The sequence below is a fragment of the Hordeum vulgare genome, chromosome 2H (genome assembly GCF_904849725.1).
Source record: "Hordeum vulgare subsp. vulgare chromosome 2H, MorexV3_pseudomolecules_assembly, whole genome shotgun sequence".
Taxonomy (NCBI): domain Eukaryota; kingdom Viridiplantae; phylum Streptophyta; class Magnoliopsida; order Poales; family Poaceae; genus Hordeum; species Hordeum vulgare.
The window spans coordinates 164,477,505-164,485,753 of NC_058519.1; positions in this window are offsets into that span (position 1 = coordinate 164,477,505).

Below are 8,249 nucleotides of genomic sequence, written 5' to 3' on the forward strand. Positions count from 1 at the left end.
CTATCATGCAACAACCGACATCCTAGCATCTATCTAGCGGCAAGCTACGGCAACTAGCACTATAGCTAGCAACAACAATAGTAGCTTCGGCACAGCGACACACCTCAGCTAGCTAGCAACTAGCCTACATCCGGCAGCACAAGTAGCATCTAGCTAGCAACCTACTACAACATCGGCAACGCGCAACAAACAATCAGCAACAATCAACAGCAGCAGGAGAAGCAAACTGGACAGCAACGCACAACATGGCAAGCAGCAGGCAAGGCACAACAAGGCATCGGCTATAGCATGGCGGCAGTAGCTCCATGGTAGCAGGGCGACGCGGGGCCAAGGGCGGCACGACGCAGGGCAAGCTCAGGGCGGCGACCTGGGAACCTCCGGCGACGCAGGCCGGCGGCAGGTCGGCACGGCAGGGAGGCGGTGCAGGCAAGGGGCGAGGCCGAGGCCAGCGGCTGGCGAGCACGGCGCAGGGGAGCAGGAGGTTGGGCCATGGCAGCAGCGCACCAACGACGGGAGGCCAAGCAGAGAGCTCCTTACGTCCATGGAGGTCCTGCGGAAGGGAGATGGGGTGAGAGAGAAGAGACGGGAGGAAGGAGAGGAGAAAGAGGAAGGGAGAGGAGAGGCGAGGCCCTACCTGCGGGGGGGGGGGGGGGGGGGGGGCGGTAGCCGGCGGCGGCCGGAGCTCCTCGCGGTGGTGGGGCGACGAGGCGATGGGGGCACGGGGAGCACGGGGAGGGAGAAAGGAGCGGCGACGGGGCGAGCACCGCGGCGGAGGGGCTGCGTGCAGGGCCGAGGGGAACCGGGAGGAAGCCACCGGCGGGGCAGCTCGAGGCCATGGAGGCGGCGCACAGGGGCGGAGGGGTTTGGCTTGGGAGGAGACGCTGGGGAGGACGAGGGAGACGGCGCTGCAGGAGGACGAGGGGGAAACGGGATGAGGAGAGGGATTGGCCTGGCTAGGGTTGGTGGACTTGGGCCTGGGCCGGCTTGCTCTCTCCCTCTCTCTATTTTTTTTACTTTAAAAAAATAAAACACCACACACAAAAAAATTAAAAAGGACCTAACAAAAACAAGAATAATACTCCTTGGCTCCTTTAAAAACCACACCCCAACTATAAGAAATAGTTGGGCATTTTTCTAAACGAATAGAACTAAAACCCTTTTGAAGAAATAAATAAACCCTTTTCTTACAAAAGAATAAAATCAACCCCTTTTATTTAAATAAATAAAATAAAAGCTCTTTAAAGGAGAAACGAAAATGGGACTGTTTTAAAATTAAACAAGAGGAGAAATAAGAGAAAAACCCAAGTGGTTGCCCCCACCTTTTAACAAAAGGGAGTTTTAAAAGAAGACGATTTTAAAAGGGGTTAACACGAAAACTTTTACGCAACCCCAAAACAAATAAAAGAGAAGAGAGGAGGGGAGTTACTATCGCACTAAGACTCGGTGAGCACTCGAAGCACACACACTCAACACGCCACACGCAACAGACGATGCAAGATGCCATGCTTGATGCGACGATGCAAAATAAATGATGATGCAACAAACAAAACAAAATAGCCACACGACGGAAACGGAAATAAAGGGGAATCTTCTAGAACGTCGGCATCGGGCTGTCACAACTCTCCTACACTACAAGAGGATATCGCCCCGAGATCCAAGAATGAAAGGGGGAGAGGATGAGAAATCAAGAGGTAAAACTTAGTCGCTTCTTGACAAACGAGTGAAACCAACGATCCTTGAAGGTTGCAAAGAGATGAGGAATGACATGAGAAAGAAGCAAGAATTCACGGAAAATTTCGGCAGCACTTCGGTAGGAAAATGGGACAGAAAATTCGATAAGAAGAGAGAATTAGACAATATACATAATAAATAACTAAATAGAACAAGGGAACACCATGATCTTGATAGAACAACATAATGGACCCAAAAGAGCAACATCACAATGCCTCCAGGACAAGAGATTATGAACTAGCTCAAGCGGAAGAACAGAATGAAGAAAAGAATGACAACTATTATCACAATAGAATTGAAGAGCCTCCGGACAGAGAATTGACGTAGTAGTTGGAAAACCAACAACGAAAAGAACAAGATAGTAGTGGGCTTATGGAAACCTTTTCAAACTAATGAAATGACAACCAGCCACTAACAGAAACAAAGCTTGATTGGAGGAAACAAGATATGAACAATTACTTACACCAAGAGGATACATTGAGAACTTGGATGAATGACAAGCACCATGATAGCAACAATCCATAGGAAAAGCTTTAGGTGAAATCCAAATCAAGATAGCTCAATGAAGAAATCATGGGTTGAAAATATCTCATGATCATAGAATTGGTGGATTTAATTATCTCACTCTTGAAAGGAAAACTCTTCGAGGCTCCTACACTACAAGAATGCTATAATACCACCTCAAAGGATAAAGGAATAACAAACGCATTGGAAATGCAAGAGAAAGAATACTTGAGGTACTCCAACAAGAATCTTGAAGAACACATGAGAATGAATCACATCCTTGAAGAACCAACATGACGAGCCTCCGTATCAAAATGAATGATGCAAAGATACGAAGGTAGAAAAGAATAAGATTATGACCATGCCAAGATTTAGATGAAGCTTCACAAAGAGATACTTGACAAAACTTGGGACTCCGGAAAGAAAAGATAAGAACACTTGAGAAAAAGGAATTGATATTATGAGGCACTCTAGAAGAAAGATTCAAACCACTATGAACCCGGAATAAGAATTATGTTATGCTAGTCCTTCACCAAGTTTAATTGATGACAAGCAACAGATTAAGCATACAACTTATTCCTCTTGAAAGAATCTTGAAGAGATAGAGAGATAAGCAGCACTTGAGGAAAAATTGAAGGAAGCACCGGTAAGAATTCACAAATAAATGGGAACACCACGAACTAATGGAGATACATGAGAATGAAGAGATCATGAGCCACCCGAGAGAAAACTAGAACAAGGCACTGGATAAACGAGAGACGAACGAAGAAACAACAATGGAGAAGAATTAGAGAACGAAAGCTGCAAGCTGAGAACGAAGAAGTCTTCTGAAATGATGGCCTTCGGAGGAACGAGAAATAAAAACAACTCGGAAATGCACCAAATAGCTAGAAAGGGATTACTCATGACTGGAACAAATAAGATGACAACACCAAGCTGAAATGAAATCTTCAAGAGAACGGACCAAGATTCGAGAAAACACTCCTTCAGACTGCAAGCTGAGAATGATGACGAGAACAACACCAAGAATTACCGAGACACTCCGGAATAAAGAAGAATGAAAGGTTGAGCCAAAGAATTGATTAATTCAAATAGATCTTGAAGAAGGGATATGACTGATGAAAATCATACGTACGTCATAGTTGAAAAGATTTAGAGGTGTGTGGAAAAGATTAAAAGAGCCAGGTAAGATCGTGGGAAAAACCTGTGGGTTATGGGCCCACTCAAAGAAACCACCGTTAGAAAAGATTGCTTAGAAGAGAGATATTGCACCGGTATGAAGAGAACCAGATGAGGTTGAGAACCTAGAAATAATTGAAAAGACTCGAAAGAAGAACTACAGAGATAACTTCAACACTCCGGATCGAAAAGAGAGAAATAAATACCAAGATAGGCTCATAAAAATTTCCGACATGGGAAAGAATTACAAGGATAAATAGGATATGATGAACATGGACAACTGAATTAAATTCACCGGAAAAAGATAACCAGGTTGAAGGAATGATGAACTAGAACTCCTCAAAATCTACACAATGAATCACCGGGTAAGAGAGAAAGAACAAACAGCGGAAGCACAATGAAAAGAAAACTCTTGGATGAAAATTGAATCATTGAAGAAAAAGGGTGGGAGGGAGGGGAAAAACAAAGACAACTTGAGACAGATGAGATAACTCTGGAGAGAATGGAGAGAATGATCTGCAAAATTAGAGAGGATTGAATTCACTTAAGAGAAGCACACCAGTTGAATGGAATTGATACGATGACTCCGGTTTAAAAGGAATTGACATGATAATTGATAGAGCAGAAGAATTAATACTCTCATAAAAATATGAGAACACCTCTTAGAAAAGATCTGAAATCACCACTTGACATCGAAGCAATATGAATTTGTTGGAAGATCGTCCTATAAGTAACTACTTGAATTCCCACCTAAGAATTCCCGAAATATATGGTCATGCAATCTGGTACACGGATACAAGGAGTAATATCACACAACTCCTATACTAACCCGTCACCTGTATCACATCCGTCAACACACAACCAGAATCTCGGACCTTCATCTACAACAGACCCTCGTGATCACAACGATACAAAGTATGGCAGTACTCCCGAACAATCTGCACCAGTACTGCGGACATCGGGGTTATCTCACCACTACTATTATTGAAGCAATTACGAACATCCTTCGTTCTTTGATACTCAGAAATCTGAATGATAACGATGTGCTCAAGAATCCCCTGGATCTCAACTGCCCGGAAGAAAATCAAGTCAGACAGGAGGCACCAAGACAGAACTCCGTCACATCGGCATCATATAGATTCCAAAAATACCCACGTCATCCTAATTTTTTTTGAGTGATAAGAGGAGTAGAATAAAATATTACGTCAAGATTCCTCACCAGAGCATAGAAGAGGAGAAAAAGAATCCTCTCTGATATATAACTAGACTCAAATCAGTTTTTCACTAGACTCGACTCAGCCAAGTTCGATCAATCAAGGGGGCTCCTAGGTCGCTACTGCTACGATACCAACTTGTCACGCCCAAGATGTGACCCTATCCTCAATTTGGCACGAGGGCCTCATCAGGGATAGAAGCGCATCTCGTCGTGTCGCAAGAATGGATATCGTTACAAGTACATGTACTGAAAAGAAGAGATATATATAATAGAATTGGCTTACACTCGCCACAAGCTACATCAGAGTCACTTCAGTACATTACATAATCATCAAGAGTAAGAGCAGGGTCCGACTACGGACGAGAACAAACGAGAAAAATAAGAACGACATCCATCCATGCTATCCCAGGCTGCCGGCCTAGAATCCATCCTAGATCGATGTAGAAGAAGAAGAAGAAGCAACTCCAAATTAACAATCAACGCGCTCGCGTCAAGTAACCTTTACTTGTACGTGCAACTAGTGTTGTAGTAATCTGTGAGCCACAGGGGACTCAGCAATCTCATTTCCAAAGGTATCAAGACTAGCAAACCTTAATGGGTGAGGCATGGTTAAGTGGTGCGGTTGCAGCAGCGACTAAGCATATATTTGGTGGCTAACTTACGAGTACAAGAATAAAGAGGGGGATGATCTACGCATAGCGGACGTGACTACTGATGATCAAAAGAATGATCCTGAACACCTACCTACGTCAGACATAACCCCACCGTGTCCTCGATCGGAGAAGGAACTCACCGAAGAGACAGTCACGGTTACGCACACAGTTGGCATATTTTAATTAAGTTAACTTGAAGTTATCTAGAACCAGTGTTATACAAAGTTTCCACGTTGCCACATAACCACGAACACGGCTTTCCGAAAGATTTAACCCTGCAGGGGTGCTCCAACTAGTCCATCACAAATTACCACAAGCCGCATAGAAATCCTCGATCACGAAGCTCGCGATCTCGTCGGACTCCTTAGTGGAAAACCTCAACTCTGAGATTACCCAAAGCATCACGGAATCCCGATGCATAAGATATCTCGTCAAAGGTAAAACTAATTCAGCAAGGCCGCCCGACGTGTCGACGATCCCGATAGGAGCCGCGTATCTCATTCTCAGGACACGGCGGATGGAACTCGCTACAAGTGCCAAACCTCGAGTTTCCTCGCGGTGGCCCCGCAGGCAGACCGTTTGGGACCAACACCATCAGCACTGCCCCCTATTTATGTAAAATTACTCCTCGGGTTCATGACGCCCTATGCATTTCAATATTAACAGAATTATTATGTTGGGCAAATGTAGAACCAATGTTGGGCCTTGCCAGACCAGCTTTAATCTAAAACGAATTATCAAGGGGGTCCCCATAACAACCCCGATCGTGTTAGGAGCGCTCAATTATGGAACATAACACTGATAGCCGAAACTAACGGGGCAAAGGTGGAACAAAACACCAGGCTAGAAAGGCCGAGCCTTCCATCTTTTACCAAGTATATAGGTGCATTAAATTAAATAGCATTAATATGGTGATATGATAAGGAACCCATCTTATCACATGGAAGCAACTACACCTGCAACTAGCAACGCTAACAACATGGTAAGCAAGCAGTAACATAGCCAATCAGTGGTTTGCTAGGTAGAAGAGGTTGAAGGTTATCATGGCATTGTTGAGAGGCTTATATATAACAAGTGGTAGGCAACGAGACGTAAACGGTAGAAACGGTAAAACTAGCATGGCAATGATAGTAATGGTATCTGGGGAAATGGTCATCTTGCCTGAGATCCCGCTTGGAAGAAGAACAACTCCGAGAAATTGACGAACCATCGTAGTCGAACGGGTCCTCACATTCCGACACGCTTGCGGAACTCTATCGAGATGGAGCAAACCGAAAACAAACATCAACACAGATATTCACCACACGATGCAAGACACATATGATGCATGAATGGTCTAATGCAAGGCATGCCAATCACAACAATCAAACACTACACATTAAGTGAAGCTCGACATGCAACGAGTTGCATACCGACGGAACTCCACGTTTACTTATTAGTTCACTCCCGTTAATTTACCAGCAAGATTAAATTGTTGTTTAACAAGGCAAGGGGTGAAGCGGTGATTCTACATGGCATCCTAGACGCTTAACACACGAAACATAGATCGGAGCTACGACACAAGAGACATGCAACATAAAATAATTATGCCATGAATGCGTCATGCATGCGAGTTCATCAACACCATGGCAAGAGGAGAAAGATACATGTGTCGCCACGGCGAGCGAGAGGGAACCATGGCGGCAAGACGGAAACGAAGCCACGACAACGTTCCTATCCCGATAGCTCGTCGAGATATCGTGCCAACGAATAGGGAGCGTGTGCGAGAACGCTAAATAAAGAATGGGGTGATCCCGCTGCCGGGTTCCCATGTGTCGAGGGCGCGACGAAAGAGAGACAACGTGCAACGGGCAAACACACGGCGCAAACATACATACATCTCATACAACATTTGCACACGGCACACGACACGTTCCAACGGGATACCTTCGAAGCGTGCGTACCGGAGGGGTTCGGATCGTAGAGGACGTCGTAGAAGTAGTGGTCGTTGGGTCTCGTCGACGGTAGCCGTTCTCTTGTCGTCGGTACACGGTCTTCGCATCGGTTGTCGAACACGTTTCGGGGGTCGTCGATGACGTAGTTGTACACGCGATCTCGCCGATGGACCACGGTGGCGGGGATGGTGCACGCGTCGACGTAACCAGCGACAGCAAACAGCAACGCGACGCAAGTAGCAAGGCGGCAGCAGGCAACCAACAGCATGGCACACTATCATGCAGCAACCGACATCCTAGCATCTATCTAGTGGCAAGCTACGGCAACTAGCACTACAACTAGCTACAGCAACATTAGCTTCGGCACAGCGATACGCATCAGCTAGCTAGCAACCAGCCTACATCCGGCAACACAAGCAGCATCTAGCTAGCATCCTACTACAACATCGGCAACGCGCAGCAAACAATCAGCAGCAATCAACGGCAGCAGGAGCAGCAAACTGGACAGCAACGCACAACATGGCAAGCAGCAGGCAAGGCAGAACAAGGCATCGACTACAGCATGGCGGCAGCAACTCCATGGCGGCAGGGCGGCGCGGGGCCAAGGGCGGTACGACGCAGGGAAAGCTCAGGGCGGCGACCTGGGAACCTCTGGCGACGCAGGCACGGCGGCAGGTCGGCACGGCAGGGAGGCGGTGCAGGCAAGGGGCGAGGCCGAGGCCAGCGGCTGGCGAGCACGACGCAGGGGAGCAAGAGGTCGGGCCATGGTAGCGGTGCGCCGGCGACGGGAGGCCAAGCAAAGAGCTCCTTGCGTCCATGGAGGTCCTGCGGAAAGGAGATGGGGTGAGAGAGAACAAACGGGAGGAAGGAGAGGAGAAAGAGGAAGGGAGAGGAGAGGTAAGGCCCTACCTGCGGGGGGGGGGGGGGGGCTAGCTGGCGGCGGCCGGAGCTCCTCGCGGTGGTGGGGCGACGAGGCGATGGGGGCACGGGGAGCACGGGGAGGGAGAAAGGAGCGGCGACGGGGCGAGCACC